Source organism: Maylandia zebra, linkage group LG11 (genome assembly GCF_041146795.1).
Source record: "Maylandia zebra isolate NMK-2024a linkage group LG11, Mzebra_GT3a, whole genome shotgun sequence".
NCBI classification, from domain to species: domain Eukaryota; kingdom Metazoa; phylum Chordata; class Actinopteri; order Cichliformes; family Cichlidae; genus Maylandia; species Maylandia zebra.
The window spans coordinates 33,468,463-33,496,200 of record NC_135177.1 but is presented as its reverse complement, the minus strand read 5'-3'; the positions used below and the strand labels follow the sequence as shown (position 1 = coordinate 33,496,200).

At 45.9% G+C, this 27,738-nt stretch overlaps 29 non-coding genes across 29 annotated transcripts; 9 read left to right on the top strand and 20 right to left on the bottom strand.

Annotated features, from left to right (window-relative positions):
• Positions 1–206: 206 nt before the first annotated feature.
• trnav-aac (transfer RNA valine (anticodon AAC)) lies at positions 207–279 on the bottom strand. The gene has a single exon. It is a non-coding gene; the product is annotated as a tRNA-Val (tRNA).
• A 582-nt stretch (positions 280–861) lies between these two features.
• trnad-guc (transfer RNA aspartic acid (anticodon GUC)) lies at positions 862–933 on the bottom strand. Its single transcript has one exon. It is a non-coding gene; the product is annotated as a tRNA-Asp (tRNA).
• A 151-nt stretch (positions 934–1,084) lies between these two features.
• On the top strand, positions 1,085–1,156 carry trnaq-cug (transfer RNA glutamine (anticodon CUG)). Its single transcript has one exon. It is a non-coding gene; the product is annotated as a tRNA-Gln (tRNA).
• A 448-nt stretch (positions 1,157–1,604) lies between these two features.
• trnav-cac (transfer RNA valine (anticodon CAC)) lies at positions 1,605–1,677 on the bottom strand. Its single transcript has one exon. It is a non-coding gene; the product is annotated as a tRNA-Val (tRNA).
• Positions 1,678–10,886: 9,209 nt separating this feature from the next.
• trnaq-cug (transfer RNA glutamine (anticodon CUG)) lies at positions 10,887–10,958 on the top strand. Its single transcript has one exon. It is a non-coding gene; the product is annotated as a tRNA-Gln (tRNA).
• A 462-nt stretch (positions 10,959–11,420) lies between these two features.
• trnav-cac (transfer RNA valine (anticodon CAC)) lies at positions 11,421–11,493 on the bottom strand. The gene has a single exon. It is a non-coding gene; the product is annotated as a tRNA-Val (tRNA).
• Positions 11,494–12,078: 585 nt separating this feature from the next.
• On the bottom strand, positions 12,079–12,151 carry trnav-aac (transfer RNA valine (anticodon AAC)). The gene has a single exon. It is a non-coding gene; the product is annotated as a tRNA-Val (tRNA).
• An 804-nt stretch (positions 12,152–12,955) lies between these two features.
• Positions 12,956–13,028, top strand: trnaq-uug (transfer RNA glutamine (anticodon UUG)). The gene has a single exon. It is a non-coding gene; the product is annotated as a tRNA-Gln (tRNA).
• Positions 13,029–13,490: 462 nt separating this feature from the next.
• On the bottom strand, positions 13,491–13,563 carry trnav-cac (transfer RNA valine (anticodon CAC)). Its single transcript has one exon. It is a non-coding gene; the product is annotated as a tRNA-Val (tRNA).
• Positions 13,564–14,148: 585 nt separating this feature from the next.
• On the bottom strand, positions 14,149–14,221 carry trnav-aac (transfer RNA valine (anticodon AAC)). The gene has a single exon. It is a non-coding gene; the product is annotated as a tRNA-Val (tRNA).
• A 582-nt stretch (positions 14,222–14,803) lies between these two features.
• Positions 14,804–14,875, bottom strand: trnad-guc (transfer RNA aspartic acid (anticodon GUC)). Its single transcript has one exon. It is a non-coding gene; the product is annotated as a tRNA-Asp (tRNA).
• Positions 14,876–15,025: 150 nt separating this feature from the next.
• On the top strand, positions 15,026–15,098 carry trnaq-uug (transfer RNA glutamine (anticodon UUG)). The gene has a single exon. It is a non-coding gene; the product is annotated as a tRNA-Gln (tRNA).
• Positions 15,099–15,560: 462 nt separating this feature from the next.
• trnav-cac (transfer RNA valine (anticodon CAC)) lies at positions 15,561–15,633 on the bottom strand. The gene has a single exon. It is a non-coding gene; the product is annotated as a tRNA-Val (tRNA).
• A 585-nt stretch (positions 15,634–16,218) lies between these two features.
• On the bottom strand, positions 16,219–16,291 carry trnav-aac (transfer RNA valine (anticodon AAC)). The gene has a single exon. It is a non-coding gene; the product is annotated as a tRNA-Val (tRNA).
• Positions 16,292–17,096: 805 nt separating this feature from the next.
• Positions 17,097–17,168, top strand: trnaq-uug (transfer RNA glutamine (anticodon UUG)). The gene has a single exon. It is a non-coding gene; the product is annotated as a tRNA-Gln (tRNA).
• A 461-nt stretch (positions 17,169–17,629) lies between these two features.
• On the bottom strand, positions 17,630–17,702 carry trnav-cac (transfer RNA valine (anticodon CAC)). Its single transcript has one exon. It is a non-coding gene; the product is annotated as a tRNA-Val (tRNA).
• A 585-nt stretch (positions 17,703–18,287) lies between these two features.
• Positions 18,288–18,360, bottom strand: trnav-aac (transfer RNA valine (anticodon AAC)). The gene has a single exon. It is a non-coding gene; the product is annotated as a tRNA-Val (tRNA).
• An 805-nt stretch (positions 18,361–19,165) lies between these two features.
• trnaq-uug (transfer RNA glutamine (anticodon UUG)) lies at positions 19,166–19,237 on the top strand. The gene has a single exon. It is a non-coding gene; the product is annotated as a tRNA-Gln (tRNA).
• Positions 19,238–19,699: 462 nt separating this feature from the next.
• On the bottom strand, positions 19,700–19,772 carry trnav-cac (transfer RNA valine (anticodon CAC)). The gene has a single exon. It is a non-coding gene; the product is annotated as a tRNA-Val (tRNA).
• Positions 19,773–20,357: 585 nt separating this feature from the next.
• On the bottom strand, positions 20,358–20,430 carry trnav-aac (transfer RNA valine (anticodon AAC)). Its single transcript has one exon. It is a non-coding gene; the product is annotated as a tRNA-Val (tRNA).
• An 805-nt stretch (positions 20,431–21,235) lies between these two features.
• Positions 21,236–21,307, top strand: trnaq-cug (transfer RNA glutamine (anticodon CUG)). Its single transcript has one exon. It is a non-coding gene; the product is annotated as a tRNA-Gln (tRNA).
• Positions 21,308–21,769: 462 nt separating this feature from the next.
• On the bottom strand, positions 21,770–21,842 carry trnav-cac (transfer RNA valine (anticodon CAC)). The gene has a single exon. It is a non-coding gene; the product is annotated as a tRNA-Val (tRNA).
• A 585-nt stretch (positions 21,843–22,427) lies between these two features.
• trnav-aac (transfer RNA valine (anticodon AAC)) lies at positions 22,428–22,500 on the bottom strand. Its single transcript has one exon. It is a non-coding gene; the product is annotated as a tRNA-Val (tRNA).
• An 805-nt stretch (positions 22,501–23,305) lies between these two features.
• trnaq-uug (transfer RNA glutamine (anticodon UUG)) lies at positions 23,306–23,377 on the top strand. The gene has a single exon. It is a non-coding gene; the product is annotated as a tRNA-Gln (tRNA).
• Positions 23,378–24,486: 1,109 nt separating this feature from the next.
• trnav-aac (transfer RNA valine (anticodon AAC)) lies at positions 24,487–24,559 on the bottom strand. The gene has a single exon. It is a non-coding gene; the product is annotated as a tRNA-Val (tRNA).
• An 805-nt stretch (positions 24,560–25,364) lies between these two features.
• On the top strand, positions 25,365–25,436 carry trnaq-uug (transfer RNA glutamine (anticodon UUG)). The gene has a single exon. It is a non-coding gene; the product is annotated as a tRNA-Gln (tRNA).
• A 462-nt stretch (positions 25,437–25,898) lies between these two features.
• trnav-cac (transfer RNA valine (anticodon CAC)) lies at positions 25,899–25,971 on the bottom strand. Its single transcript has one exon. It is a non-coding gene; the product is annotated as a tRNA-Val (tRNA).
• Positions 25,972–26,556: 585 nt separating this feature from the next.
• trnav-aac (transfer RNA valine (anticodon AAC)) lies at positions 26,557–26,629 on the bottom strand. Its single transcript has one exon. It is a non-coding gene; the product is annotated as a tRNA-Val (tRNA).
• A 582-nt stretch (positions 26,630–27,211) lies between these two features.
• Positions 27,212–27,283, bottom strand: trnad-guc (transfer RNA aspartic acid (anticodon GUC)). Its single transcript has one exon. It is a non-coding gene; the product is annotated as a tRNA-Asp (tRNA).
• Positions 27,284–27,738: the final 455 nt, after the last annotated feature.

Sequence of the window (27,738 nt, the reverse complement as noted above, 5' to 3'; positions counted from 1 at the left end):
TGGAGACATGTTGGTTTGTGTGAAATTTCCTGAAATTTGGGCTATAGACAACTTTTTACAACATGAGCATCCAAAGGTTACAAGCGTCAGAGCCCTGTACAAGATTTGAGTACTTTCACTCCTCTTTGTGCCAAACAGCAGTACAACCCCATAAGATAAAGCAATGCCTGCAGGCAGACACTTTTGTATGGGGAAACAAAGACACATGTTTCCGCCTGGTTTCGGACCAGGGACCGTTCGCGTGTTAGGCGAACGTGATAACCACTACACTACTGAAACGGAGCGTGCATGCCCTCTCGTCATTAGAGGGGCAATTCGATGCCTTCTTAAATTTGAGGACTTTTATGACAGATCATGTAGGACTAGTGAGAAGCGGGGAACTCCCATTTGTGTCATTTTTCAAGCATTCCCCCATTTATGGTTATATTGACAATCCAAATTGTGATCTCGAGATAGCATCTCTTCAAATGGGAGCTGATCTTCTTGTTGACAAGCTCTTTGATGTTCTTTGTCAGGCTAGCACACAACCTACAGAAGACAAACACACGAGACTTATTTGTTAATAGGGACGCAAGTAAAGCAGAGAAAACGCTGGACAAGCAGAGTTCTCTTGGACAAGCTTCTCTTCTCATGGGAGCTCTTGCCTAGAAGACATTTTTGACTTATGAGTGCACAGGTGGAATTGATGTTTTTTCAAACCCATTATAGGACTAGATTGTTAGATCGACTAGGATCTGGTGGAGAAATTCCACAGGGTCTTTTTGAATGATGGACTCTGTGCAAAAAAAATGCACGTAGCGTGCGATTAACGGGTGTGTGGTCATTCCAGGTAAAAGGCAGAGCAGAGAAGGAGACTGCTCACTCCCCGTCGGGGAATCGAACCCCGGTCTTCCGCGTGACAGGCGGAGATACTGTCCACTATACTAACGAGGACCTGCAAACCTCTGTTGGCGTCATGTCAAGGTGGGATTCGCAGCAGGTATGACACGCAAACTCTCGTCGGCCATGTAAAAAACCCCATCACTTTACCAGGAACTACAGTTTTATGGGTGTTTGACAGAGAACTTTTTTCTGTTTTCAGCAGGGTTCCATGGTGTAACGGTTAGCACTCTGGACTTTGAATCCAGTGATCTGAGTTCAAGTCTCAGTGGAGCCTCATTTGGCTTTCTAGCCCTTTGCTCCGCATTAGCACAAGCTAGCATGAGAGTTTAATGACTTAAAGAACAAGTTAGTGGCCCAGTCAATTCCACTCCTCTTCTGTTGGCTGATCCCATCTGCGCGTGGTCTTCATGCCGCACCAAACCTCGCTCATGCTCTTGTACTGCACTTTCCACTTCAGCGTCCTGCTGTATCTTTCATTGTATCAACAATTCCCCTTGTACTCTTCTCACTTCTAACTCTGTTGCCACCACTGAAGGCTCTGAGCTTCTGGTTGACAAGCTTTTTGATGTCCTTTGCTTGGCTAGCACACAACCTATAGAAGACAAAACTAGGAGTCTTATTTCTCAATAGGGACGCAAGTAAAACAGAGAAAATGCTGGACAAGCAGAGTTGTCTAAACAGTGAACATCAATTCGCTTGTGACCAAAGAAGCAAAACACCCATGTTTCCGCCCGGTTTCGGACCGGGGACCTTTCACGTGTGAGGCGAATGTGATAACCACTACACTACGGAAACGGTGAGTGATGGCTTGCTTGGCTTTGGAATGTGTCTCAATCAGTAATCTGGCCAATCTGACAAATCTGATGGCAGGTTACTATCATGCCCTTGAACAGAAGGAACCATGGAGAAGAGACAGACGCTCGCTAGCAAGGAATCTGAAACGGAGCGTGTGTTACACACTGAAGGACGACAGGGTTCATTCAGGTGCACATGAAGATTTATTGCGCTGAAACACAGCAAAACAATTCAGTGTTACTGGCGGCTTCCATTGTAATAACTGGCCTGCGTTACTTTTGTGGCATTACGTGTAATGGCCACGTATTAATCAGCCCTTAACACACAGAGAAAATGACCAGTAACAATAGACAACATAACATGTACTGGCTGGTCTATCTCCTATAACTTTAACTGAAACCAGCTAATAGTTTCCTTTCACCTTACTGATGGGACAACACGGTTACAGAGATTAATGCAGGAGGCTAACATGACTTAGCTAACGCACAAATGTTACTAGCCTTACCCACAGATAACGTGAAACAACTCCCTTATTCGCTCACATTAAACACCATATAAACAAGAATTACACTCCAAACATGTTAAATAAGCATCAACTTTACATAAATGTATGTAGTTCTTGTATATTGCTCTCACCTGAAACACAGCAAAACAATTCAGTGTTACTGGCGGCTTCCATTGTAATAACTGGCCTGCGTGACTTTTGTGAAGGATTATTTTGCCAGTTACCCGTTTGGCTGAGCCGCCACTGCCACCTACTGGCGAAACTAAATATCGCCCTAACATCACATCAGGTGGGAGCAAATGAGCTTTTCGCTCTGTGTTATGATGCAAACTATTGTCACAACAAATAGCAAAAAATGATGATGGGGGGTGGGCACGAACACATAAGGAACACATCTGAGACTTGTTCTTAATGCGCAAAATACTCAGGGCGCCACACCCTCCCCTACTTAATAAAAAAAGAAAGAAAGAGGGAAAAAAAGGCTTCCGTCTATTTTTTCCTAAACTCTTTGAACATGTTTGCCGTTGTCAGTACATTTCTTGTGTACTATTAGTATACCTATCCCTGGGTAACAATTATGGTTACACATGCTTCTGACATCTGTTCAATGAAACATTGCAGTACAACAATTTGCATTCAGCAAATTAAAAGTCATGGTAGAAGCTAATCATGAATCTTGTTGTGCCAAGTAACCATTTTTTCTCCCTCAAGGTTAGTAAACAAGTTCATCATGTTACTCTGAATTTCTGACTGTAACCAGACTCAATATTCGGCCAACAATACACTAGTCTGTTACCACACTTAACTTTGTTTACATATCAAGGCATCTTTTACAGATGGTCATCATCATCATATGTTCAGCATGTGACAAGTTAGCACACACCATAAGAATGAGTGTTAGATTCTGTCCATTGTCTGTTGGTGCTACGTTTGCTCTATTCGCTTGTCACAATGTTCATGTTAATGTCTTCATTTTGGATCAGTTTCTTATTACTGTCTCTCACACCTTGCTGGTATATCTTCAGGCCACCAAGGCCTCCACAGTCTCTGGGTGCAAATAGCTCCCATCTTAACACTGTCCATATCAGCTTGTCTGACTGTGGGTTGTCCTAATATATCATATGTCAGCATTTTGGGCTGACGTCGCTCTCTCTTGGGGTGTCTGAGGACAGGTGACAACCCTAGTTCACTGTTGGAGTCACTGTCTCCTTGCTCATCTTGTTGTTCATCCTGTGACTCCTGGTGGTTGTAATGTTGCTCTGCTGTCTGCAACTCAGGTTCGTGTATCTCTCTGTGGTCCTGTAAGAAAGGGTCGAAGTCAGCTGTTTGAGGCTCCCCCAGTTGTTGTTCACCCACCAGAGATTCCAGGGTTGGAGGGATAATGGTGGTGGTACTGTTTTGCTGTGGAAACCTCCACACAAGCTCACCCTCATCCTCACTCTCCACGTCTGTGTCTTGTTGTAGTAGCTGTTGTTGAGCTTCTACCCCTTTTTGTCTCAGGCTTTTTCTTTTTTCGTTTTGCTCCTGTCTGTGTGGTTTTTCTACAGGTAGACTGTCACATGGAAGCAACAGGTTCCTGTGTACTGTGCGGCTTTTTCCTCCCCTCTCTGGCTTGATCTCGTAAACTGGGATGTCAGGGCTTTTTTGACTCACCACCACATACACTGTATCCTCCCAGTATGACCGAAGCTTGCCTGGGCCTCCTCTCTCCTTGAGGTTGCGGAGCAGGACTCTGTTCCCCGGATGAAGTTGAGCTCCGTAGGTCTTACGGTTGTAATAATGTTTACCTCTCGAAGCTTCTTTCTGGGCTGCCATAGATGCAATCTCATAGGCCTCCTTCATTCGGGATTGCCATTTTGTCACATACTCCTCGTAGCTTAATTGCTGTTCCTGTGAAGGCAAGTTGAACAAGATGTCTATAGGAAGTCTTGGAGTACGGCCAAACAACAAATAGTACAGGGAAAACCCAGTAGCCTCATTCCGAGTGCAGTTGTAGGCGTGCACCACTTTTGTCAATGATTCCTTCCAGTCTGCTTTTTCAAGGTCAGTTAGTGTTCTCAACATGGACAACAAAGTTCTGTTGAAACGCTCCACTTGCCCATTTCCTTGTGGATGGTATGGGGTAGTGTGAGAGCCACGTAAACCACAGACTTTCTGCAACTGGGAAAACATCTGATTCTCAAATTCCCTGCCCATGTCATGGTGGATTCGTGCTGGGAAACCAAAGTTCAGAGCAAAGTGATTGAAGACCTTATCCACCACTGTTTTTGCAGATTTGTTTTTTGTTGCATAAGCTTGTGCAAAACGTGTGAAGTGGTCCATCACTACCAGTATGTACTCATATCCCTGTTTACAAGTCTCAAGGTGCAAAAAGTCTATGGACACAAGCTCAAATGGGAATGTCGTTGTAATGGTGGTCAGTGGGGCCCTGGTAATCTTACTTGGCCGCTTTCTCTTGAGGCATTCGCAGGCATGCATTACAAAATGCTCCACATCGCTTTGCATTCGAGGCCAGTAGAACCTGTCCCTTATTAAACACAGAGTTCTTTCTGTCCCCAAATGTCCCATCTCTTTGTGCAGTTCCCTGAACACAGTGTCACGATGCTCTTTAGGGAGAAGAAGCTGATCTCTGCCTTTCACTCTCCTATAGAGGACCCCATCATCATTTATGTGCACTCTGCTCCACTGCCTCAGCAAGATTCTGACATCAGGGGGTTCTGCTGTTAGGGCACGACCTTTTGGTAAGTAGTTGTTGATTTTGTGTTGTAAAAAGCGACTAATGATGGGATCTTTCTCCTGACTCACTCGGATTTCCTCGGGTGACAGAGACTTTCCAGCAGACAGTGTAACCGCGTCTTGCACTAAACTGACGGCACTCAGGCTGACAACAACAGTTTCATGCAGCAGATTCTCCCTCTGCAATACTGCACTTTCAACAGCAGCTCTAGCGACACCCTGTTTGACTTCTGATGTGCACTGTGCCATATACTGCTCAATGTTCAGTGGTAAGCGGGATAGGCCATTTGCATCAGCATTTTTCTTCCCTGGCCGGTATTTGATAGTAAAGTTGAAGTCAGCCAGTTCACTCACCCAGCGGTGGCCTGTGGCGTTCAGCTTTGCTGTCGTAAGGACATATGTCAAAGGGTTATTGTCTGTGTAGACAACAAAATGTGGGGCGTAATATAGGTAGTCCCGAAAGCGTTCACAGACTGCCCATTTTAAAGCCAAGAATTCCAGCTTTCCCGAATGCATATGATAGTTTTTCTCAGGGGGTGTTAATGTCCTTGAGCCATATGCAATGACCTTCATCTTGCCTGCTTGCTTTTGGTATAACACAGCTCCCAGGCCCTGTTGTGAGGCATCGCAATGGAGTACAAAGGGCTCTGAGAAATCAGGGTAACCCAAAATAGGTGGCTGTGTTAGACAATCAGTCAACTCATTTAAGGCATTTTGATGGCTCTCAGTCCATTTAATGGGTGTGTTAGGCGGTGGTCGACCTTTCGGTTTTGTCTTAACCACTTTCCCCTTTGTCCTGGGCACTGGTGGCGGTGCTTTATCTGGAGGCAGTGTCAGCAACTGGTACAGGGGTTTTGCCACTTTTGAAAAGTTTGGGATATAGGATCTATAGTAGGACAGGAATCCTAGGACCCGACTCAGTACCCCCACTGTGGATGGTGGTTTGTCTCTGAGAGCTTGTACAGGGACTATTTCCGCTGGGTCCATGGTATATCCCTCTTCGGACACCATCCGACCAAGGAAACGTACCTTTCTCTTGAAGATGTCACATTTCTGTGGGCTGAGTTTGACACCATGTTTTTGGTATCTCTGAAGGACGGCTCTGATGTGTTCAAGATGAGTATCAAATGAAGTAGAGTGGACTAGGTTGTCGTCCAAATATGGCTGACAGATTACATCCCGCAGTCCCCTTAAACAGTCCTCCATGCTCCGCTGAAACTCTGCTGGGGCCGAGCTGAGGCCAAAGGGTATGCGGTTCCACTGGTACAAGCCCCAAGGTGTGATGAAGGCTGTCAGGGGGCGACTTTCAGGGTCCAGGAACCCCTGATGGTATGCTTTCCCCTGATCAAGAACAGAGAACCAGGAGCTGCCATGAAGGGAATCTAGCATATCCTGAATTCTGGGAATTGGGTGTCTGTCTGGTACTGACTTCCGGTTGAGTTCCCTGTAATCACAGCACAATCTCAATTCACCCGACTTCTTCCGAACACAGACGATTGGAGACGAGTAGGGTGACCTAGACTCTGAAATTCACCCACGGTTCAGCAGGTCTTGAAGATAGTCTTTCACCTCTTGGTGCAGAGGCTTTGGCACAGATATGTAGGTCTTTCGAACAGGTGTTGTGTCATGCAATGTGATGTGCATGTTTAAACTGGGGATGCACCCAACATCTTTATCATCATAAGCAAAAACATGACATTCCTCTCTTAACAGCTGTCTCACCGTTTGTTGTTCATTTTCCCTGAGATGGTCCAACTTAACTGGAGGGTCCCACTGAGGTGGCTTATGGCTGGAGGAGGGTGTGTTCATCACCTCATTCACCTGTATAGGAGGCTGTGATGAAATCTGCTCTACTGAGTCTTGTGTCTTTTCAGGGGTGATGGGGTACACTGCTTTTATTTCTTCCAGATGTCCCAGAACAGTGTGAGGAATTAAGTTGACATCCCGCTTGTTGGTATTAGCTATCGCGACTGGGATGTACACTGACCTGCCCTCCATTATTGTGACCAGTCCCTCTTGAATGACAAGACCCTCAGGCAACTGTGATGGTTCATTCGGGACAAATAACAGACTGTGTCCTGAAAACTGGGCTCCAATATGTGCACGGACATATGTCGTGGTAATCTGTTCAGCAGCCAGACATAGTCCCCTCTTTCCTGCCAATACTGTGCCCACACTTTGGTTTTGGTCTGGTGACTGCAATAGTTTTAGTACTGATTTAGCAGTGTGTACTGATACTGAGAGGATTTGGCTGATTTTTTGAACGTTGCGTGAGCTTGGTCGTCGCTTGCCCCATTTACTCACAACTTCCTCTATTACATTAAATCCAATAATGGGCAGTTGTGCAACATTGGGGTCACTGGATACAAGCATTGGGACTAGAAGACAATTTTCAGGGTTACAGTCCAAATAGAATTCTGTCTCTACCCACCCATCATATGGGATTTCACTACCATTAGCTGCTAAAGCCACTAGAGGTTCTGTTCCCAACAGCTCAGCAAGTGGCCTGACAGTGCTGTGTGGTAGGTGTTGTTCTCGCCATTCATTGTTAATCAGACTTGCCTGAGCTCCAGTGTCCCACAGGGCCTCTACTGGTACCTTATCTAGGTGGCACTGAACTGTGCATCTTTTCCCAATGAGACTGATGAGCTTGGTTTGCCGTTGTGAGGGTATATAACCATTAGATGTATCACTTGTCAATTTGTTGCTGTTTGGCTCTTTTGGGCCAGTTTCAGTGCGTGTGGAATCATTTTGTGGTGCTTGTTGATGCGAGGTGTTTTGCACATAGACAGGATCTACCTGGGACCTGGGTGATGAGTGGGCTACTGTGGGTCCCGGCTCAGTAGCCCCCTCCCGTTTCCCTGGGTGATCCTAGCCTGCCTGCACCCTCGGGAAAGGTGACCCTCCTGACCACAGCGGTAGCAGTGTCTACACAGATCACCAAGCTGAGCCTCTCTGCACATTTGGCAACCTCTAGCACGTCTTGTTGTAGGAGAGAACCGACTGTCCATACTTGACCTTACTTTTGTTGCTTCCAAAGTCTCATTAAACATTTTCTTTACTTCAAGCACATCAGCTTTCAGGCCTTCAATCAGCTTAGCTGTCTCTGAATCCAGGCCCTTATTCTGTCCTTGCTTTTTCTTTGTGGCACCTCCTTCACCCCCCTTTGTCTGAGTTTCATCCTTTCTGTCTGGTTCACTGTTCAAAGGTGGCTGAGTGTGGTTGTGCTGTGACTCTGCGTGTACCTCATTTATCCTTGGTGTTTTTACTGTAGTATTTCTCCTCAGTTTATTTTGTCGCTCTAATTCAAGGCTGGCTGCTTCATTTATCTTCTCAATTAGAACCTCATCTGTTACTTGGTAGTTGCTAAGATAAGGCTTTAACTGAAACTTCACGGCTTCACTGAGGAGGCCAGTCTCTAATGAGCGCAGGAACTTGCGCTGAATTAAGTCTGGGCTGAACTGCTCCCCTTCATCGTCATCACCAGACTTCCAGAGCAATTTCTCTCTGAGTTCTATTGCCCTGAACAGAAAGCACTGAGCAGATTCTTTGGGGTCTTGAGATATGCTCATGAGTTGATGAAGCAGGTCAGCTGACGAGTCTACTTTGTAATGTCCCCGTAATATAGTTCTTAGTGTGGGAAGTGTGAGGTCACGCTTCACTTCCAGCAAGTCTCGAAGGTGAAGGCCAGGGCTTACTGCCTTAATCACAGCTTCAATGATTTCAGTCTCTGAGTAGCCTTTCTTAAGCCCGGAATCAATTTGGTTGGTCAAGCTAGTGAAAGATAACTTGTCTTTTTGTCCTGCTTCCCCGATCTGACCCCAGATCCGAAAGTCTTTTCTCAGAGTCACTTCTGGTGTAGTAAAGGGTGCAGGCTGACTTACTTGTTTTTCACTTATCCCAGCTGCACCTCTAAACTCGGTCCCCAACGCTTCAATTTTTTCTTCCAGAACACGTCGTGCTTCTGCTTGAGCTTGTTGGAGCTGACTGTACTCTTGTTTCAGTCTTTCTATCTCACTGAGCTCTGCTCGTTGTATCTCCACTTCAGCTACAGGATGTTCTTGTAATGACTGTATGAATGACTGGAGATCACGGATGAACTGCTGAAACACTTCAGATTCCTCTGTTTTTTCAATCTCATCCAGAGTACTTTCTGCCAGCCGAATCAGAGCACGTCGGGACTGTCCTTTAAAACCCACCCCTGCTGGTTCGCTGCACTTAAGATGCTGGCATACCTTGGTGAGTTCGGGTTTCCCAAGTGTCCACAAGGCTGTGCTGATCTCATCCTGTAGTTGTTCCATCTTTACCAGATGTTGATTTAATGTGTTCTAGGTTCTTGTCTGGAGCAGGAAATATGCTCCTGGCTGGCTCGCCAAATTATGTTACACACTGAAGGACGACAGGGTTCATTCAGGTGCACATGAAGATTTATTGCGCTGAAACACAGCAAAACAATTCAGTGTTACTGGCGGCTTCCATTGTAATAACTGGCCTGCGTTACTTTTGTGGCATTACGTGTAATGGCCACGTATTAATCAGCCCTTAACACACAGAGAAAATGACCAGTAACAATAGACAACATAACATGTACTGGCTGGTCTATCTCCTATAACTTTAACTGAAACCAGCTAATAGTTTCCTTTCACCTTACTGATGGGACAACACGGTTACAGAGATTAATGCAGGAGGCTAACATGACTTAGCTAACGCACAAATGTTACTAGCCTTACCCACAGATAACGTGAAACAACTCCCTTATTCGCTCACATTAAACACCATATAAACAAGAATTACACTCCAAACATGTTAAATAAGCATCAACTTTACATAAATGTATGTAGTTCTTGTATATTGCTCTCACCTGAAACACAGCAAAACAATTCAGTGTTACTGGCGGCTTCCATTGTAATAACTGGCCTGCGTTACTTTTGTGAAGGATTATTTTGCCAGTTACCCGTTTGGCTGAGCCGCCACTGCCACCTACTGGCGAAACTAAATATCGCCCTAACATCACATCAGGTGGGAGCAAATGAGCTTTTAGCTCTGTGTTATGATGCAAACTATTGTCACAACAAATTGCAAAAAATGATGAAGGGGGGTGGGCACGAACACATAAGGAACACATCTGAGACTTGTTCTTAATGCGCAAAATACTCAGGGCGCCACACGTGCATGCCCTCTCGTCATTAGAGGGGCAATTCGATGCCTTCTTAAATTTGAGGACTTTTATGACAGATCATGTAGGACTAGTGAGAAGCGGGGAACTCCCATTTGTGTCATTTTTCAAGCATTCCCCCATTTATGGTTATATTGACAATCCAAATTGTGATCTCGAGATAGCATCTCTTCAAATGGGAGCTGATCTTCTTGTTGACAAGCTCTTTGATGTTCTTTGTCAGGCTAGCACACAACCTACAGAAGACAAACACACGAGACTTATTTGTTAATAGGGACGCAAGTAAAGCAGAGAAAACGCTGGACAAGCAGAGTTCTCTTGGACAAGCTTCTCTTCTCATGGGAGCTCTTGCCTAGAAGACATTTTTGACTTATGAGTGCACAGGTGGAATTGATGTTTTTTCAAACCCATTATAGGACTAGATTGTTAGATCGACTAGGATCTGGTGGAGAAATTCCACAGGGTCTTTTTGAATGATGGACTCTGTGCAAAAAAAATGCACGTAGCGTGCGATTAACGGGTGTGTGGTCATTCCAGGTAAAAGGCAGAGCAGCGAAGGAGACTGCTCAATCCCCGTCGGGGAATCGAACCCCGGTCTTCCGCGTGACAGGCGGAGATACTGTCCACTATACTAACGAGGACCTGCAAACCTCTGTCGGCGTCATGTCAAGGTGGGATTCGCAGCAGGTATGACACGCAAACTCTCGTCGGCCATGTAAAAAACCCCATCACTTTACCAGGAACTACAGTTTTATGGGTGTTTGACAGAGAACTTTTTTCTGCTTTCAGCAGGGTTCCATGGTGTAACGGTTAGCACTCTGGACTTTGAATCCAGTGATCTGATTTCAAGTCTCAGTGGAGCCTCATTTGGCTTTCTAGCCCTTTGCTCCGCATTAGCACAAGCTAGCATGAGAGTTTAATGACTTAAAGAACAAGTTAGTGGCCCAGTCAATTCCACTCCTCTTCTGTTGGCTGATCCCATCTGCGCGTGGTCTCCTGCCGCACCAAACCTCGCTCTTGCTCTTGTACTGCACTTTCCACTTCAGCGTCCTGCTGTATCTTTCATTGGCCACCGTGACTCAAGGCAACAATTCCCCTTGTACTCTTCTCACTTCTAACTCTGTTGCCACCACTGAAGGCTCTGAGCTTCTGCTTGACAAGCTTTTTTGATGTCCTTTGCTTGGCTAGCACACAACCTATAGACGACAAAACTAGGAGTCTTATTTCTCAATAGGGACGCAAGTAAAACAGAGAAAATGCTGGACAAGCAGAGTTGTCTAAACAGTGAACATCAATTCCCTTGTGACCAAAGAAGCAAAACACCCATGTTTCCGCCCGGTTTCGGACCGGGGACCTTTCGCGTGTGAGGAGAATGTGATAACCACTACACTACGGAAACGGTGAGTGATGGCGTGCTTGGCTTTGGAATGTGTCTCAATCAGTAATCTGGCCAATCTGACAAATCTGATGGCAGGTTACTATCATGCCCTTGAACAGAAGGAACCATGGAGAAGAGACAGACGCTCGCTAGCAAGGAATCTGAACTATAGTCTCGATGTTAGGCTCACTTAAAAACTTTTGACATTGAGGAGTTCTCTGAAGCAAGCGCAGCTCGACATATGCTGCCCTAAGAAGCCCAGAACTGTTATCTAAAGAGGCCATGCGGTTGATCACGTTGTGCATTGGCTGAAAATAGGCCCAAGTCCTGGGCAGGCCAGCTAGAGACACTCATTTCCAAGAGCTTAGTCTGTGCCTGCATCTTCAGTAAATATGGTGACTGGAGACATGTTGGTTTGTGTGAAATTTCCTGAAATTTGGGCTATAGACAACTTTTTACAACATGAGCATCCAAAGGTTACAAGCGTCAGAGCCCTGTACAAGATTTGAGTACTTTCACTCCTCTTTGTGCCAAACAGCAGTACAACCCCATAAGATAAAGCAATGCCTGCAGGCAGACACTTTTGTATGGGGAAACAAAGAAGCATCTTTCCGCCTGGTTTCGGACCAGGGACCTTTCGCGTGTTAGGCGAACGTGATAACCACTACACTACGGAAACAGAGCGTGCATGCCCTCTCGTCATTAGAGGGGCAATTCGATGCCTTCTTAAATTTGAGGACTTTTATGACAGATCATGTAGGACTAGTGAGAAGCGGGGAACTCCCATTTGTGTCATTTTTCAAGCATTCCCCCATTTATGGTTATATTGACAATCCAAATTGTGATCTCGAGATAGCATCTCTTCAAATGGGAGCTGATCTTCTTGTTGACAAGCTCTTTGATGTTCTTTGTCAGGCTAGCACACAACCTACAGAAGACAAACACACGAGACTTATTTGTTAATAGGGACGCAAGTAAAGCAGAGAAAACGCTGGACAAGCAGAGTTCTCTTGGACAAGCTTCTCTTCTCATGGGAGCTCTTGCCTAGAAGACATTTTTGACTTATGAGTGCACAGGTGGAATTGATGTTTTTTCAAACCCATTATAGGACTAGATTGTTAGATCGACTAGGATCTGGTGGAGAAATTCCACAGGGTCTTTTTGAATGATGGACTCTGTGCAAAAAAAATGCACGTAGCGTGCGATTAACGGGTGTGTGGTCATTCCAGGTAAAAGGCAGAGCAGAGAAGGAGACTGCTCACTCCCCGTCGGGGAATCGAACCCCGGTCTTCCGCGTGACAGGCGGAGATACTGTCCACTATACTAACCAGGACCTGCAAACCTCTGTCGGCGTCATGTCAAGGTGGGATTCGCAGCAGGTATGACACGCAAACTCTCGTCGGCCATGTAAAAAACCCCATCACTTTACCAGGAACTACAGTTTTATGGGTGTTTGACAGAGAACTTTTTTCTGCTTTCAGCAGGGTTCCATGGTGTAACGGTTAGCACTCTGGACTTTGAATCCAGTGATCTGAGTTCAAGTCTCAGTGGACCCTCATTTGGCTTTCTAGCCCTTTGCTCCGCATTAGCACAAGCTAGCATGAGAGTTTAATGACTTAAAGAACAAGTTAGTGGCCCAGTCAATTCCACTCCTCTTCTGTTGGCTGATCCCATCTGCGCGTGGTCTTCATGCCGCACCAAACCTCGCTCTTGCTCTTGTACTGCACTTTCCACTTCAGCGTCCTGCTGTATCTTTCATTGGCCACCGTGACTCAAGGCAACAATTCCCCTTGTACTCTTCTCACTTCTAACTCTGTTGCCACCACTGAAGGCTCTGAGCTTCTGCTTGACAAGCTTTTTGATGTCCTTTGCTTGGCTAGCACACAACCTATAGACGACAAAACTAGGAGTCTTATTTCTCAATAGGGACGCAAGTAAAACAGAGAAAATGCTGGACAAGCAGAGTTGTCTAAACAGTGAACATCAATTCCCTTGTGACCAAAGAAGCAAAACACCCATGTTTCCGCCCGGTTTCGGACCGGGGACCTTTCGCGTGTGAGGCGAATGTGATAACCACTACACTACGGAAACGGTGAGTGATGGCTTGCTTGGCTTTGGAATGTGTCTCAATCAGTAATCTGGCCAATCTGACAAATCTGATGGCAGGTTACTATCATGCCCTTGAACAGAAGGAACCATGGAGAAGAGACAGACGCTCGCTAGCAAGGAATCTGAACTATAGTCTCGATGTTAGGCTCACTTAAAAACTTTTGACATTTAGGAGTTCTCTGAAGCAAGCGCAGCTCGACATATGCTGCCCTAAGAAGCCCAGAACTGTTATCTAAAGAGGCCATGCGGTTGATCACGTTGTGCATTGGCTGAAAATAGGCCCAAGTCCTGGGCAGGCCAGCTAGAGACACTCATTTCCAAGAGCTTAGTCTGTACCTGCATCTTCAGTAAATATGGTGACTGGAGACATGTTGGTTTGTGTGAAATTTCCTGAAATTTGGGCTATAGACAACTTTTTACAACATGAGCATCCAAAGGTTACAAGCGTCAGAGCCCTGTACAAGATTTGAGTACTTTCACTCCTCTTTGTGCCAAACAGCAGTACAACCCCATAAGATAAAGCAATGCCTGGAGGCAGACACTTTTGTATGGGGAAACAAAGAAGCATGTTTCCGCCTGGTTTCGGACCAGGGACCTTTCGCGTGTTAGGCGAACGTGATAACCACTACACTACGGAAACGGAGCGTGCATACCCTCTCGTCATTAGAGGGGCAATTCGATGCCTTCTTAAATTTGAGGACTTTTATGACAGATCATGTAGGACTAGTGAGAAGCGGGGAACTCCCATTTGTGTCATTTTTCAAGCATTCCCCCATTTATGGTTATATTGACAATCCAAATTGTGATCTCGAGATAGCATCTCTTCAAATGGGAGCTGATCTTCTTGTTGACAAGCTCTTTGATGTTCTTTGTCAGGCTAGCACACAACCTACAGAAGACAAACACACGAGACTTATTTGTTAATAGGGACGCAAGTAAAGCAGAGAAAACGCTGGACAAGCAGAGTTCTCTTGGACAAGCTTCTCTTCTCATGGGAGCTCTTGCCTAGAAGACATTTTTGACTTATGAGTGCACAGGTGGAATTGATGTTTTTTCAAACCCATTATAGGACTAGATTGTTAGATCGACTAGGATCTGGTGGAGAAATTCCACAGGGTCTTTTTGAATGATGGACTCTGTGCAAAAAAAATGCACGTAGCGTGCGATTAACGGGTGTGTGGTCATTCCAGGTAAAAGGCAGAGCAGCGAAGGAGACTGCTCACTCCCCGTCGGGGAATCGAACCCCGGTCTTCCGCGTGACAGGCGGAGATACTGTCCACTATACTAACGAGGACCTGCAAACCTCTGTCGGCGTCATGTCAAGGTGGGATTCGCAGCAGGTATGACACGCAAACTCTCGTCGGCCATGTAAAAAACCCCATCACTTTACCAGGAACTACAGTTTTATGGGTGTTTGACAGAGAACTTTTTTCTGCTTTCAGCAGGGTTCCATGGTGTAACGGTTAGCACTCTGGACTTTGAATCCAGTGATCTGAGTTCAAGACTCAGTGGACCCTCATTTGGCTTTCTAGCCCTTTGCTCCGCATTAGCACAAGCTAGCATGAGAGTTTAATGACTTAAAGAACAAGTTAGTGGCCCAGTCAATTCCACTCCTCTTCTGTTGGCTGATCCCATCTGCGCGTGGTCTTCATGCCGCACCAAACCTTGCTCATGCTCTTGTACTGCACTTTCCACTTCAGCGTCCTGCTGTATCTTTCATTGGCCACCGTGACTCAAGGCAACAATTCCCCTTGTACTCTTCTCACTTCTAACTCTGTTGCCACCACTGAAGGCTCTGAGCTTCTGCTTGACAAGCTTTTTGATGTCCTTTGCTTGGCTAGCACACAACCTATAGAAGACAAAACTAGGAGTCTTATTTCTCAATAGGGACGCAAGTAAAACAGAGAAAATGCTGGACAAGCAGAGTTGTCTAAACAGTGAACATCAATTCCCTTGTGACCAAAGAAGCAAAACACCCATGTTTCCGCCCGGTTTCGGACCGGGGACCTTTCGCGTGTGAGGCGAATGTGATAACCACTACACTACGGAAACGGTGAGTGATGGCTTGCTTGGCTTTGGAATGTGTCTCAATCAGTAATCTGGCCAATCTGACAAATCTGATGGCAGGTTACTATCATGCCCTTGAACAGAAGGAACCATGGAGAAGAGACAGACGCTCGCTAGCAAGGAATCTGAACTATAGTCTCGATGTTAGGCTCACTTAAAAACTTTTGACATTTAGGAGTTCTCTGAAGCAAGCGCAGCTCAACATATGCTGCCCTAAGAAGCCCAGAACTGTTATCTAAAGAGGCCATGCGGTTGATCACGTTGTGCATTGGCTGAAAATAGGCCCAAGTCCTGGGCAGGCCAGCTAGAGACACTCATTTCCAAGAGCTTAGTCTGTACCTGCATCTTCAGTAAATATGGTGACTGGAGACATGTTGGTTTGTGTGAAATTTCCTGAAATTTGGGCTATAGACAACTTTTTACAACATGAGCATCCAAAGGTTACAAGCGTCAGAGCCCTGTACAAGATTTGAGTACTTTCACTCCTCTTTGTGCCAAACAGCAGTACAACCCCATAAGATAAAGCAATGCCTGCAGGCAGACACTTTTGTATGGGGAAACAAAGAAGCATGTTTCCGCCTGGTTTCGGACCAGGGACCTTTCGCGTGTTAGGCGAACGTGATAACCACTACACTACGGAAACGGAGCGTGCATGCCCTCTCGTCATTAGAGGGGCAATTCGATGCCTTCTTAAATTTGAGGACTTTTATGACAGATCATGTAGGACTAGTGAGAAGCGGGGAACTCCCATTTGTGTCATTTTTCAAGCATTCCCCCATTTATGGTTATATTGACAATCCAAATTGTGATCTCGAGATAGCATCTCTTCAAATGGGAGCTGATCTTCTTGTTGACAAGCTCTTTGATGTTCTTTGTCAGGCTAGCACACAACCTACAGAAGCCAAACACACGAGACTTATTTGTTAATAGGGACGCAAGTAAAGCAGAGAAAACGCTGGACAAGCAGAGTTCTCTTGGACAAGCTTCTCTTCTCATGGGAGCTCTTGCCTAGAAGACATTTTTGACTTATGAGTGCACAGGTGGAATTGATGTTTTTTCAAACCCATTATAGGACTAGATTGTTAGATCGACTAGGATCTGGTGGAGAAATTCCACAATGTCTTTTTGAATGATGGACTCTGTGCAAAAAAAATGCACGTAGCGTGCGATTAACGGGTGTGTGGTCATTCCAGGTAAAAGGCAGAGCAGCGAAGGAGACTGCTCACTCCCCGTCGGGGAATCGAACCCCGGTCTTCCACGTGACAGGCGGAGATACTGTCCACTATACTAACGAGGACCTGCAAACCTCTGTTGGCGTCATGTCAAGGTGGGATTCGCAGCAGGTATGACACGCAAACTCTCGTCGGCCATGTAAAAAACCCCATCACTTTACCAGGAACTACAGTTTTATGGGTGTTTGACAGAGAACTTTTTTCTGCTTTCAGCAGGGTTCCATGGTGTAACGGTTAGCACTCTGGACTTTGAATCCAGTGATCTGAGTTCAAGTCTCAGTGGAGCCTCATTTGGCTTTCTAGCCCTTTGCTCCGCATTAGCACAAGCTAGCATGAGAGTTTAATGACTTAAAGAACAAGTTAGTGGCCCAGTCAATTCCACTCCTCTTCTGTTGGCTGATCCCATCTGCGCGTGGTCTCCTGCCGCACCAAACCTCGCTCTTGCTCTTGTACTGCACTTTCCACTTCAGCGTCCTGCTGTATCTTTCATTGGCCACCGTGACTCAAGGCAACAATTCCCCTTGTACTCTTCTCACTTCTAACTCTGTTGCCACCACTGAAGGCTCTGAGCTTCTGCTTGACAAGCTTTTTGATGTCCTTTGCTTGGCTAGCACACAACCTATAGACGACAAAACTAGGAGTCTTATTTCTCAATAGGGACGCAAGTAAAACAGAGAAAATGCTGGACAAGCAGAGTTGTCTAAACAGTGAACATCAATTCCCTTGTGACCAAAGAAGCAAAACACCCATGTTTCCGCCCGGTATCGGACCGGGGACCTTTCGCGTGTGAGGCGAATGTGATAACCACTACACTACGGAAACGGTGAGTGACGGCTTGCTTGGCTTTGGAATGTCTCTCAATCAGTAATCTGGCCAATCTGACAAATCTGATGGCAGGTTACTATCATGCCCTTGAACAGAAGGAACCATGGAGAAGAGACAGACGCTCGCTAGCAAGGAATCTGAACTATAGTCTCGATGTTAGGCTCACTTAAAAACTTTTGACATTTAGGAGTTCTCTGAAGCAAGCGCAGCTCGACATATGCTGCCCTAAGAAGCCCAGAACTGTTATCTAAAGAGGCCATGCGGTTGATCACGTTGTGCATTGGCTGAAAATAGGCCCAAGTCCTGGGCAGGCCAGCTAGAGACACTCATTTCCAAGAGCTTAGTCTGTGCCTGCATCTTCAGTAAATATGGTGACTGGAGACATGTTGGTTTGTGTGAAATTTCCTGAAATTTGGGCTATAGACAACTTTTTACAACATGAGCATCCAAAGGTTACAAGCGTCAGAGCCCTGTACAAGATTTGAGTACTTTCACTCCTCTTTGTGCCAAACAGCAGTACAACCCCATAAGATAAAGCAATGCCTGCAGGCAGACACTTTTGTATGGGGAAACAAAGAAGCATGTTTCCGCCTGGTTTCGGACCAGGGACCTTTCGCGTGTTAGGCGAACGTGATAACCACTACACTAAGGAAACGGAGCGTGCATGCCCTCTCGTCATTAGAGGGGCAATTCGATGCCTTCTTAAATTTGAGGACTTTTATGACAGATCATGTAGGACTAGTGAGAAGCGGGGAACTCCCATTTGTGTCATTTTTCAAGCATTCCCCCATTTATGGTTATATTGACAATCCAAATTGTGATCTCGAGATAGCATCTCTTCAAATGGGAGCTGATCTTCTTGTTGACAAGCTCTTTGATGTTCTTTGTCAGGCTAGCACACAACCTACAGAAGACAAACACACGAGACTTATTTGTTAATAGGGACGCAAGTAAAGCAGAGAAAACGCTGGACAAGCAGAGTTCTCTTGGACAAGCTTCTCTTCTCATGGGAGCTCTTGCCTAGAAGACATTTTTGACTTATGAGTGCACAGGTGGAATTGATGTTTTTTCAAACCCATTATAGGACTAGATTTTTAGATCGACTAGGATCTGGTGGAGAAATTCCACAGGGTCTTTTTGAATGATGGACTCTGTGCAAAAAAAATGCACGTAGCGTGCGATTAACGGGTGTGTGGTCATTCCAGGTAAAAGGCAGAGCAGAGAAGGAGACTGCTCACTCCCCGTCGGGGAATCGAACCCCGGTCTTCCGCGTGACAGGCGGAGATACTGTCCACTATACTAACAGGGACCTGCAAGCCTCTGTCGGCGTCATGTCATGGTGGGATTCGCAGCAGGTATGACACGCAAACTCTCGTCGGCCATGTAAAAAACCCCATCACTTTACCAGGAACTACAGTTTTATGGGTGTTTGACAGAGAACTTTTTTCTGCTTTCAGCAGGGTTCCATGGTGTAACGGTTAGCACTCTGGACTTTGAATCCAGTGATCTGAGTTCAAGTCTCAGTGGAGCCTCATTTGGCTTTCTAGCCCTTTGCTCCGCATTAGCACAAGCTAGCATGAGAGTTTAATGACTTAAAGAACAAGTTAGTGGCCCAGTCAATTCCACTCCTCTTCTGTTGGCTGATCCCATCTGCGCGTGGTCTTCATGCCGCACCAAACCTCGCTCATGCTCTTGTACTGCACTTTCCACTTCAGCGTCCTGCTGTATCTTTCATTGGCCACCGTGACTCAAGGCAACAATTCCCCTTGTACTCTTCTCACTTCTAACTCTGTTGCCACCACTGAAGGCTCTGAGCTTCTGCTTGACAAGCTTTTTGATGTCCTTTGCTTGGCTAGCACACAACCTATAGAAGACAAAACTAGGAGTCTTATTTCTCAATAGGGACGCAAGTAAAACAGAGAAAATGCTGGACAAGCAGAGTTGTCTAAACAGTGAACATCAATTCCCTTGTGACCAAAGAAGCAAAACACCCATGTTTCCGCCCGGTTTCGGACCGGGGACCTTTCGCGTGTGAGGCGAATGTGATAACCACTACACTACGGAAACGGTGAGTGATGGCTTGCTTGGCTTTGGAATGTGTCTCAATCAGTAATCTGGCCAATCTGACAAATCTGATGGCAGGTTACTATCATGCCCTTGAACAGAAGGAACCATGGAGAAGAGACAGACGCTCGCTAGCAAGGAATCTGAACTATAGTCTCGATGTTAGGCTCACTTAAAAACTTTTGACATTTAGGAGTTCTCTGAAGCAAGCGCAGCTCGACATATGCTGCCCTAAGAAGCCCAGAACTGTTATCTAAAGAGGCCATGCGGTTGATCACGTTGTGCATTGGCTGAAAATAGGCCCAAGTCCTGGGCAGGCCAGCTAGAGACACTCATTTCCAAGAGCTTAGTCTGTGCCTGCATCTTCAGTAAATATGGTGACTGGAGACATGTTGGTTTGTGTGAAATTTCCTGAAATTTGGGCTATAGACAACTTTTTACAACATGAGCATCCAAAGGTTACAAGCGTCAGAGCCCTGTACAAGATTTGAGTACTTTCACTCCTCTTTGTGCCAAACAGCAGTACAACCCCATAAGATAAAGCAATGCCTGCAGGCAGACACTTTTGTATGGGGAAACAAAGAAGCATGTTTCCGCCTGGTTTCGGACCAGGGATCTTTCGCGTGTTAGGCGAACGTGATAACCACTACACTACGGAAACGGAGCGTGCATGCCCTCTCGTCATTAGAGGGGCAATTCGATGCCTTCTTAAATTTGAGGACTTTTATGACAGATCATGTAGGACTAGTGAGAAGCGGGGAACTCCCATTTGTGTCATTTTTCAAGCATTCCCCCATTTATGGTTATATTGACAATCCAAATTGTGATCTCGAGATAGCATCTCTTCAAATGGGAGCTGATCTTCTTGTTGACAAGCTCTTTGATGTTCTTTGTCAGGCTAGCACACAACCTACAGAAGACAAACACACGAGACTTATTTGTTAATAGGGACGCAAGTAAAGCAGAGAAAACGCTGGACAAGCAGAGTTCTCTTGGACAAGCTTCTCTTCTCATGGGAGCTCTTGCCTAGAAGACATTTTTGACTTATGAGTGCACAGGTGGAATTGATGTTTTTTCAAACCCATTATAGGACTAGATTTTTAGATCGACTAGGATCTGGTGGAGAAATTCCACAGGGTCTTTTTGAATGATGGACTCTGTGCAAAAAAAATGCACGTAGCGTGCGATTAACGGGTGTGTGGTCATTCCAGGTAAAAGGCAGAGCAGAGAAGGAGACTGCTCACTCCCCGTCGGGGAATCGAACCCCGGTCTTCCGCGTGACAGGCGGAGATACTGTCCACTATACTAACAGGGACCTGCAAGCCTCTGTCGGCGTCATGTCATGGTGGGATTCGCAGCAGGTATGACACGCAAACTCTCGTCGGCCATGTAAAAAACCCCATCACTTTACCAGGAACTACAGTTTTATGGGTGTTTGACAGAGAACTTTTTTCTGCTTTCAGCAGGGTTCCATGGTGTAACGGTTAGCACTCTGGACTTTGAATCCAGTGATCTGAGTTCAAGTCTCAGTGGAGCCTCATTTGGCTTTCTAGCCCTTTGCTCCGCATTAGCACAAGCTAGCATGAGAGTTTAATGACTTAAAGAACAAGTTAGTGGCCCAGTCAATTCCACTCCTCTTCTGTTGGCTGATCCCATCTGCGCGTGGTCTTCATGCCGCACCAAACCTCGCTCATGCTCTTGTACTGCACTTTCCACTTCAGCGTCCTGCTGTATCTTTCATTGGCCACCGTGACTCAAGGCAACAATTCCCCTTGTACTCTTCTCACTTCTAACTCTGTTGCCACCACTGAAGGCTCTGAGCTTCTGGTTGACAAGCTTTTTGATGTCCTTTGCTTGGCTAGCACACAACCTATAGAAGACAAAACTAGGAGTCTTATTTCTCAATAGGGACGCAAGTAAAACAGAGAAAATGCTGGACAAGCAGAGTTGTCTAAACAGTGAACATCAATTCCCTTGTGACCAAAGAAGCAAAACACCCATGTTTCCGCCCGGTTTCGGACCGGGGACCTTTCGCGTGTGAGGCGAATGTGATAACCACTACACTACGGAAACGGTGAGTGATGGCTTGCTTGGCTTTGGAATGTGTCTCAATCAGTAATCTGGCCAATCTGACAAATCTGATGGCAGGTTACTATCATGCCCTTGAACAGAAGGAACCATGGAGAAGAGACAGACGCTCGCTAGCAAGGAATCTGAACTATAGTCTCGATGTTAGGCTCACTTAAAAACTTTTGACATTTAGGAGTTCTCTGAAGCAAGCGCAGCTCGACATATGCTGCCCTAAGAAGCCCAGAACTGTTATCTAAAGAGGCCATGCGGTTGATCACGTTGTGCATTGGCTGAAAATAGGCCCAAGTCCTGGGCAGGCCAGCTAGAGACACTCATTTCCAAGAGCTTAGTCTGTGCCTGCATCTTCAGTAAATATGGTGACTGGAGACATGTTGGTTTGTGTGAAATTTCCTGAAATTTGGGCTATAGACAACTTTTTACAACATGAGCATCCAAAGGTTACAAGCGTCAGAGCCCTGTACAAGATTTGAGTACTTTCACTCCTCTTTGTGCCAAACAGCAGTACAACCCCATAAGATAAAGCAATGCCTGCAGGCAGACACTTTTGTATGGGGAAACAAAGAAGCATGTTTCCGCCTGGTTTCGGACCAGGGACCTTTCGCGTGTTAGGCGAACGTGATAACCACTACACTACGGAAACGGAGCGTGCATGCCCTCTCGTCATTAGAGGGGCAATTCGATGCCTTCTTAAATTTGAGGACTTTTATGACAGATCATGTAGGACTAGTGAGAAGCGGGGAACTCCCATTTGTGTCATTTTTCAAGCATTCCCCCATTTATGGTTATATTGACAATCCAAATTGTGATCTCGAGATAGCATCTCTTCAAATGGGAGCTGATCTTCTTGTTGACAAGCTCTTTGATGTTCTTTGTCAGGCTAGCACACAACCTACAGAAGACAAACACACGAGACTTATTTGTTAATAGGGACGCAAGTAAAGCAGAGAAAACGCTGGACAAGCAGAGTTCTCTTGGACAAGCTTCTCTTCTCATGGGAGCTCTTGCCTAGAAGACATTTTTGACTTATGAGTGCACAGGTGGAATTGATGTTTTTTCAAACCCATTATAGGACTAGATTGTTAGATCAACTAGGATGTGGTGGAGAAATTCCACAGGGTCTTTTTGAATGATGGACTCTGTGCAAAAAAAATGCACGTAGCGTGCGATTAACGGGTGTGTGGTCATTCCAGGTAAAAGGCAGAGCAGAGAAGGAGACTGCTCACTCCCCGTCGGGGAATCGAACCCCGGTCTTCTGCGTGACAGGCGGAGATACTGTCCACTATACTAACGAGGACCTGCAAGCCTCTGTCGGCGTCATGTCAAGGTGGGATTCGCAGCAGATATGACACGCAAACTCTCGTCGGCCATGTAAAAAACCCCATCACTTTACCAGGAACTACAGTTTTATGGGTGTTTGACAGAGAACTTTTTTCTGCTTTCAGCAGGGTTCCATGGTGTAACGGTTAGCACTCTGGACTTTGAATCCAGTGATCTGAGTTCAAGTCTCAGTGGAGCCTCATTTGGCTTTCTAGCCCTTTGCTCCGCATTAGCACAAGCTAGCATGAGAGTTTAATGACTTAAAGAACAAGTTAGTGGCCCAGTCAATTCCACTCCTCTTCTGTTGGCTGATCCCATCTGCGCGTGGTCTTCATGCCGCACCAAACCTCGCTCATGCTCTTGTACTGCACTTTCCACTTCAGCGTCCTGCTGTATCTTTCATTGGCCACCGTGACTCAAGGCAACAATTCCCCTTGTACTCTTCTCACTTCTAACTCTGTTGCCACCACTGAAGGCTCTGAGCTTCTGCTTGACAAGCTTTTTGATGTCCTTTGCTTGGCTAGCACACAACCTATAGAAGACAAAACTAGGAGTCTTATTTCTCAATAGGGACGCAAGTAAAACAGAGAAAATGCTGGACAAGCAGAGTTGTCTAAACAGTGAACATCAATTCCCTTGTGACCAAAGAAGCAAAACACCCATGTTTCCGCCCGGGGACCTTTCGCGTGTGAGGCGAATGTGATAACCACTACACTACGGAAACGGTGAGTGATGGCTTGCTTGGCTTTGGAATGTGTCTCAATCAGTAATCTGGCCAATCTGACAAATCTGATGGCAGGTTACTATCATGCCCTTGAACAGAAGGAACCATGGAGAAGAGACAGACGCTCGCTAGCAAGGAATCTGAACTATAGTCTCGATGTTAGGCTCACTTAAAAACTTTTGACATTTAGGAGTTCTCTGAAGCAAGCGCAGCTCGACATATGCTGCCCTAAGAAGCCCAGAACTGTTATCTAAAGAGGCCATGCGGTTGATCACGTTGTGCATTGGCTGAAAATAGGCCCAAGTCCTGGGCAGGCCAGCTAGAGACACTCATTTCCAAGAGCTTAGTCTGTGCCTGCATCTTCAGTAAATATGGTGACTGGAGACATGTTGGTTTGTGTGAAATTTCCTGAAATTTGGGCTATAGACAACTTTTTACAACATGAGCATCCAAAGGTTACAAGCGTCAGAGCCCTGTACAAGATTTGAGTACTTTCACTCCTCTTTGTGCCAAACAGCAGTACAACCCCATAAGATAAAGCAATGCCTGCAGGCAGACACTTTTGTATGGGGAAACAAAGAAGCATGTTTCCGCCTGGTTTCGGACCAGGGACCTTTCGCGTGTTAGGCGAACGTGATAACCACTACACTACGGAAACGGAGCGTGCATGCCCTCTCGTCATTAGAGGGGCAATTCGATGCCTTCTTAAATTTGAGGACTTTTATGACAGATCATGTAGGACTAGTGAGAAGCGGGGAACTCCCATTTGTGTCATTTTTCAAGCATTCCCCCATTTATGGTTATATTGACAATCCAAATTGTGATCTCGAGATAGCATCTCTTCAAATGGGAGCTGATCTTCTTGTTGACAAGCTCTTTGATGTTCTTTGTCAGGCTAGCACACAACCTACAGAAGACAAACACACGAGACTTATTTGTTAATAGGGACGCAAGTAAAGCAGAGAAAACGCTGGACAAGCAGAGTTCTCTTGGACAAGCTTCTCTTCTCATGGGAGCTCTTGCCTAGAAGACATTTTTGACTTATGAGTGCACAGGTGGAATTGATGTTTTTTCAAACCCATTATAGGACTAGATTTTTAGATCGACTAGGATCTGGTGGAGAAATTCCACAGGGTCTTTTTGAATGATGGACTCTGTGCAAAAAAAATGCACGTAGCGTGCGATTAACGGGTGTGTGGTCATTCCAGGTAAAAGGCAGAGCAGAGAAGGAGACTGCTCACTCCCCGTCGGGGAATCGAACCCCGGTATTCCGCGTGACAGGCGGAGATACTGTCCACTATACTAACAGGGACCTGCAAGCCTCTGTCGGCGTCATGTCATGGTGGGATTCGCAGCAGGTATGACACGCAAACTCTCGTCGGCCATGTAAAAAACCCCATCACTTTACCAGGAACTACAGTTTTATGGGTGTTTGACAGAGAACTTTTTTCAGCTTTCAGCAGGGTTCCATGGTGTAACGGTTAGCACTCTGGACTTTGAATCCAGTGATCTGAGTTCAAGTCTCAGTGGAGCCTCATTTGGCTTTCTAGCCCTTTGCTCCGCATTAGCACAAGCTAGCATGAGAGTTTAATGACTTAAAGAACAAGTTAGTGGCCCAGTCAATTCCACTCCTCTTCTGTTGGCTGATCCCATCTGCGCGTGGTCTTCATGCCGCACCAAACCTCGCTCATGCTCTTGTACTGCACTTTCCACTTCAGCGTCCTGCTGTATCTTTCATTGGCCACCGTGACTCAAGGCAACAATTCCCCTTGTACTCTTCTCACTTCTAACTCTGTTGCCACCACTGAAGGCTCTGAGCTTCTGCTTGACAAGCTTTTTGATGTCCTTTGCTTGGCTAGCACACAACCTATAGAAGACAAAACTAGGAGTCTTATTTCTCAATAGGGACGCAAGTAAAACAGAGAAAATGCTGGACAAGCAGAGTTGTCTAAACAGTGAACATCAATTCCCTTGTGACCAAAGAAGCAAAACACCCATGTTTCCGCCCGGTTTCGGACCGGGGACCTTTCGCGTGTGAGGCGAATGTGATAACCACTACACTACGGAAACGGTGAGTGATGGCTTGCTTGGCTTTGGAATGTGTCTCAATCAGTAATCTGGCCAATCTGACAAATCTGATGGCAGGTTACTATCATGCCCTTGAACAGAAGGAACCATGGAGAAGAGACAGACGCTCGCTAGCAAGGAATCTGAACTATAGTCTCGATGTTAGGCTCACTTAAAAACTTTTGACATTTAGGAGTTCTCTGAAGCAAGCGCAGCTCGACATATGCTGCCCTAAGAAGCCCAGAACTGTTATCTAAAGAGGCCATGCGGTTGATCACGTTGTACATTGGCTGAAAATAGGCCCAAGTCCTGGGCAGGCCAGCTAGAGACACTCATTTCCAAGAGCTTAGTCTGTGCCTGCATCTTCAGTAAATATGGTGACTGGAGACATGTTGGTTTGTGTGAAATTTCCTGAAATTTGGGCTATAGACAACTTTTTACAACATGAGCATCCAAAGGTTACAAGCGTCAGAGCCCTGTACAAGATTTGAGTACTTTCACTCCTCTTTGTGCCAAACAGCAGTACAACCCCATAAGATAAAGCAATGCCTGCAGGCAGACACTTTTGTATCGGGAAACAAAGAAGCATGTTTCCGCCTGGTTTCGGACCAGGGACCTTTCGCGTGTTAGGCGAACGTGATAACCACTACACTACGGAAACGGAGCGTGCATGCCCTCTCGTCATTAGAGGGGCAATTCGATGCCTTCTTAAATTTGAGGACTTTTATGACAGATCATGTAGGACTAGTGAGAAGCGGGGAACTCCCATTTGTGTCATTTTTCAAGCATTCCCCCATTTATGGTTATATTGACAATCCAAATTGTGATCTCGAGATAGCATCTCTTCAAATGGGAGCTGATCTTCTTGTTGACAAGCTCTTTGATGTTCTTTGTCAGGCTAGCACACAACCTACAGAAGACAAACACACGAGACTTATTTGTTAATAGGGACGCAAGTAAAGCAGAGAAAACGCTGGACAAGCAGAGTTCTCTTGGACAAGCTTCTCTTCTCATGGGAGCTCTTGCCTAGAAGACATTTTTGACTTATGAGTGCACAGGTGGAATTGATGTTTTTTCAAACCCATTATAGGACTAGATTGTTAGATCAACTAGGATGTGGTGGAGAAATTCCACAGGGTCTTTTTGAATGATGGACTCTGTGCAAAAAAAATGCACGTAGCGTGCGATTAACGGGTGTGTGGTCATTCCAGGTAAAAGGCAGAGCAGAGAAGGAGACTGCTCACTCCCCGTCGGGGAATCGAACCCCGGTCTTCCGCGTGACAGGCGGAGATACTGTCCACTATACTAACGAGGACCTGCAAACCTCTGTCGGCGTCATGTCAAGGTGGGATTTGCAGCAGGTATGACACGCAAACTCTCGTCGGCCATGTAAAAAACCCCATCACTTTACCAGGAACTACAGTTTTATGGGTGTTTGACAGAGAACTTTTTTCTGCTTTCAGCAGGGATCCATGGTGTAACGGTTAGCACTCTGCACTTTGAATCCAGTGATCTGAGTTCAAGTCTCAGTGGAGCCTCATTTGGCTTTCTAGCCCTTTGCTCCGCATTAGCACAAGCTAGCATGAGAGTTTAATGACTTAAAGAACAAGTTAGTGGCCCAGTCAATTCCACTCCTCTTCTGTTGGCTGATCCCATCTGCGCGTGGTCTTCATGCCGCACCAAACCTCGCTCATGCTCTTGTACTGCACTTTCCACTTCAGCGTCCTGCTGTATCTTTCATTGGCCACCGTGACTCAAGGCAACAATTCC